The sequence below is a fragment of the Triticum aestivum genome, chromosome 7A (genome assembly GCF_018294505.1).
Source record: "Triticum aestivum cultivar Chinese Spring chromosome 7A, IWGSC CS RefSeq v2.1, whole genome shotgun sequence".
NCBI lineage: Eukaryota > Viridiplantae > Streptophyta > Magnoliopsida > Poales > Poaceae > Triticum > Triticum aestivum.
In genome coordinates, this window is record NC_057812.1 from 107,901,752 (window position 1) to 107,907,230 (window position 5,479).

Sequence of the window (5,479 nt, forward strand, 5' to 3'; positions counted from 1 at the left end):
GAATAATATTCCATGATGTATCTAGTAAAACAGAAACAATTGTAAGGCCAAAAACATGTACTCCCTCTGTTTGTAAATATTAGTCTTTTTAGAGATTACAATATGGGTAACCTGTATTTCTGAAGGAGATGCATCCATCAACGGAGAGAAAACATAATTATCCACATGTGAACTTAAACTATAATCTTGAGTATAGTTGTATCAAAGGAAGCCTCCAGCAAAAAAAGGAAGAGGGTAAATCTCGCATTAATAGAGGTCAGGAAAGGCAAAAATGCCTTTTGTAGGCCGAGCTCCATTGAAGCCTCAAAAAGCATTTTTCAAATTTCATCAAAATATGAGATTTCAAAAAATCATGAAAATAAATACACATATAGAGGAAGTCATAATAATGTTCATGACAAAATATGTTGAAACGAGGGTTGTGCAAAAAAGACAAATCTGAGCTTGTTTAACACATGATACTATTCATCCTCAAAGTCAAAGAATTTGTCTTTTTTGCACAGGTCACATTTCAAGGTATTTAATCCTGAATTTTTACAGACATACACATGTCATCTGTCTGTACTTGTATATTTTTTCAGAATTTTTTGAAACTAAAAAGCATGAACTTTGAAATTTTCAAAATTAAAGGATCCATAGAGCTGGGCCTCCAGAACGCCTTTCTCCCAGGAAAGGCACGAATAAATCAAGCATGCGTCATGCTTTGCTGTAATATCAGACGACTGAGTAGTTAAACTACAACGTCGGCTACCAATGAATTTTGTCGATTTAGCTCACTATAGTACCTGGCCTGACAGTGCTCATACAGTCATACTACTTTTGCTATAATATTTGCATCAAACCATCTGCACTCGTTTTTCTCTTACACATCTCAGTTTACTATGGAATTGATAGGTATACACCTTGCACCAGGAGTGTCTCATCACGACAAAATATCCACATCCGCTTCTACAGTCGACTTGACTGTTTAATAGGTGACATTTGCATCCGCTTCTACAGTCATCTATGTCCATAGCTGTATATAACAAGTCAATTAGGAACCATAGCATCCCGCAAAAAAAAAGTTAAGAACCATAGTACTCCTGGACATGCGACCTGTGCAAAATTTGGGGCATTTGCACTTGTCTGCTTTCCGCGACTCGATCCGATGGAAGCAAGTATGGAGGAGGTGCTGCATCGGCACGGAGAAGAATTAGATCGGTGCTGGATCCACATACGTACGATATGTCCTGCTGGTGACTGGATGACTGGAAGATCCTCCTCTTGTTGCGCTCGGAGATGGTCTCCAGCCTCGGCGACCATGGGCAGCCCGTCGCGCCCACGAGCTGCTCCTAGTGCCCCTTCAGCTCCATCGTTGACATATTCACCATTCCCGATGCATGCTGGCCGGCCGGCAGCCATTGCCGCCGTCGCAGGTGATGACCTTCTCGATGAACTGCGGCAGGACCTAGATGAGTGCCGCGAAGCCGTCGTCTCCGCCCTTGACGTACTCGAACAGGCACTGTCCGTGGCCTGCAAGCTGCACCGTCTTCCTGCCCTCGGCGCGTCTGACAGAGACGCAAGCGTGGCCGCCATGCGGCTTTTGTTGCCGCCGGGGCAGCAGTCGCTCCCCCGGCGGCGCGACGGGGACTGGGAGGTCGACAAAGAAAGGGTCCGCCAGCAGCAACTCGGCCGCCACGTCCGCGACGTGAAGACGCCGCCGTTGCCCTCGTCATTGTCGTCGGTGACCGGCACCGGCAGCACCCTCGTCCGCCCGCCCCATTACACCAGCCTGGCCGTCGCGGGAGACTCGGCCAGTGCCAACAGGCTCACGCACGGGTAGAGGCAGTTGGCCATGACGCAAAAGAACAAAACCTTCCAGAAGCTTCTAGATAGTGGAGGAGGGATGATGGATGAGCTAGCTAGGCAATCAACAGGAGAATCATGGCATGTGACTCGGAGGGGGAAGTGTATATGTACTCGACCCTCCGGACCCTCGCAATGGTTAGACGGCGGGTTGACCTTGAAAGCTGGACCAGAGACGTGCGCTACGTGTAGGATCGACCTTCATGCATATCAAAATGTTCCAATGGTACAGGACGTCGACTCTGTATTGGATTGTATACCTAATTTTCTTGAATTGATGATTGGAAGCGGAAGGGGCAACAAACAGAAACAAATCTGGACGACATAGAACGTAGAAGCCAATTTAGGTAGGTTCACTTTTAAATCTCAACCGTTAATTTTTATGATTAATGCAAAATCAACGGATATAAAACGGTGATGTATGAAGAACTATGAAAGTTTCCTCCCTTTATTATTAGGTAAAAATTGGTGTTAAACCAATTGTATTCTAACTTTTCTATGGTTTATAAACTCTATTACTAGTCATAGATTCATCAAAATAAGCAAACAACACACGAAAAATAGAATTTGTCAAAAATAGAACCGTCTGTAGTAATTTGTAGGTTTCGACCACTTATGTAACCCCAAAAATTCTAAAATAAATAGCTGGACGTGCGGAATTTATCTATTAATCATCTGCAAAAATAATTAACTAAATAACACTCACCAATAAAAAATGGCAGCAATTCTCGTGAGCGCTAAAGTTTCTGTTTTTTACAGCAAGATCAAAAAGACTTTCCCCAAGTCTTCCCAACGGTTCTACTTGGCACAAACACTAATTAAAAGCATAAAACCACATTTAACAGAGGCTAGATGAATTATTTATTACTTAACAGGAACAAAAAGCAAGGAATGAAAATAAAATTGGGTTGCCTCCCAACAAGCGCTATCGTTTAACGCCCTAGCTAGGCATAAAAGCGAGGATAGATCTAGGTATTGCCATCTTTCGTAGGCAATTCTTCAGTAAGACACCTATAGCCCCTAGGAGTTTCTTTCTTTTTATTAATTATCAGACTCTTTGGCACGAAATCGAGAAAATCATTTGTAGCAAAGGGTTCCTTAATGATAGTGAGAAAGTTGGGGTGAACACTTATGGATTTGATATTCGCATTTTCCTTACTAGAAGTTTCACCCTTATTCTTAGGAACGTACATTAATTTGGCAACTTTGGTAGGTGGATTTAAAGTATTCCTTACGGCAGAAAAAGCGGACCCCAAGTTGGTAATAATACCCTCAAGTTTATCAATTCTAGTGGAATCTTGGTCTATTCTTTCATTAACAACGGGTTCTTTTTCTTTAAAAAATTTCAGAGTAACTCCTACCTTAGATCCATATTGGGTAATTTGGTTGTGGATCTTTTTATCCAAATTGTCAATCAATTAAATAGTAGCAACTTTATTTTTAATAATATCGAGCCTTTGCATAACATGTTCCAAAGTTAGCATAGTTCCATTAACAAAGAGAGGTGGTGTGCCAAACAAATCTATCATAGCATTGTAAGAATCAAAAGTGTGGCTACCAAAGAAATTTCCTCCGGTAATGGTATCAAGAATATATCTATTCGAAGGAATGATGCCTACATAAAAATTACGAAGAAGAACGGAAGTAGATTGCTTCCTAGTAGATCTATTTTGTGCATTGCAAATTCAGAGCCAAGCATCTTTTAGTTTTCTCCCACCCTTTGTTTAAAATTAAGGACCTCATTCTCGGGAGATAAATGAGTAGATAAAGGACTAGCCATAATGATGAAGCAAGCGAAAGAAAAGGCAAAAGGAAAAGAGGGCGAATAAAACGGCAAGGGTGAAGTGGGGGCGAGGAAAATGAGAGGCAAATGGCAAATAATGTAATGCGAGGGATAAGAGTTGTGATGGGTACTTGGTATATCTTGACTTGGCGCAGATCTCCCCGGCAACGGCGCCAGAAATCCTTCTTGCTACCTCTTGAGCATTGCGTTGGTTTTCCCTTGAAGAGGAAAGAGTGATGCAGTAAAGAAGCGTAAGTATTTCCCTCAGTTTTTGAGAACCAAGGTATCCATCCAGGAGGAGACCACGTGCGAGTCACCTCGTACCCACACAAACAAATAAGAACCTCGCAACCAACGTGATAAAGGGGTTGTCAATCCCTTCACGGCCACTTGCAAGAGTGAGAGCTGATAGAGATAATAATAAGATAATTTTTTTCATATTTTTATGATATAGATTGAAAGTAAAGATTGCAAAATAAAATAGATTGGAAACGTGTATGATGGAGAATAGACCCGGGGGGCATAGGTTTCACTAGTGGCTTCTCTCAAGATAGCATAAGTATTACGGTGGGTGGAAAAATTATTGTCGAGCAATTGATAGAAAAGCGAATAATTATGAGAATATCTAGGCATGATCATGTATATAGACATCACGTCCGTGACAACTAGACCGACTCCTGCCTGCATCTACTACTATTACTCCACACGTCGACCGCCATCCAGCATGCATCTAGAGTATTAAGTTCATAAGAACATAGTAAAGCCTTAAGCAATATGACATGATGTAGAGGGATAAACTCATGCAATATGATATAAACCCCACCTTTTTATCCTCGATGGCAACAGTACAGTACGTGTCGTTTCCCTTTCTGTCACTGGGATCGAGCACTGCAAGATTGAACCCAAAGCTAAGCACTTCTCCCATTGCAAGAAAGATCAATCTAGTGGGCCAAACCACAATGATAATTCGAAGAGACTTGCAAAGATAAAACAATCATACATAAAAGAATTCAGAGAAGATTCAAATATTGTTCATAGATAATCTGGATCATAAACCCACAATTCATCGGATCTCGACAAACACACCGCAAAAAGAGTTACATCGAATAGATCTCCAAGAGAATCGAGGAGCACTTTGTATTGAGATCCGAAGAGAGAGAAGAAGCCATCTAGCTACTCGCTATGGACCCGAAGGTCTGAAGTAAACTACTCACACATCACCGGAGAGGCCATGGAGTTGATGTAGAGGCCCTCCGTGATCATTGCCCTCTCCGGCGGAGCTCCGGAAAAGGCCCCAAGATGGGATCTTTTGGGTACAGAAGGTTGCGGCGGTGGAAATAGGGTTTCGTGGTGCTCCTAGATGTTTGCGGGGTACATAGATATATATAGGAGGAAGAAGTAGGTCGGTGGAGCAACGAGGGGCCCATGAGGGTGGAGGGTGCGCCTAGGGGGTAGGCGTGCCCCCTGCCCCATGGCCTCCTCAATTGTTTCTTCACGTCCACTCCAAGTCCCCTGAATCACGTTTGTTGAGAAAATCATGTTCCCGAAGGTTTCATTCCGTTTGGACTCCGTTTGATATTCCTTTTCTACGAAACACTGAAATAGGCAAAGAATAGCAATTTGGCCTGGGCCTTCGGTTAATAGGTTAGTCCCAAAAATAATATAAAAGTGTAAAATAAAGCCCATTAACATCCAGAATAGATAATATAATAGCATGGAACAATAAAAAATTATAGATAAGTAGGAGACGTATCACAACTATACATTGCTCCATCAAAAAGAATTGTGTGAAAACTGCTTTGTGTGATTTAGGAGTTGGTGTTACTGTTATGCCTTTCTCTTTATATAAAA

The 5,479-nt window shown here is 42.1% G+C and overlaps 1 pseudogene; it reads right to left on the bottom strand.

Moving 5' to 3' along the window:
* Window positions 1-1,064: 1,064 nt before the first annotated feature.
* On the bottom strand, window positions 1,065-1,836 carry LOC123153121 (uncharacterized; annotated as a pseudogene).
* Between the last annotated feature and the right edge of the window lie 3,643 nt (window positions 1,837-5,479).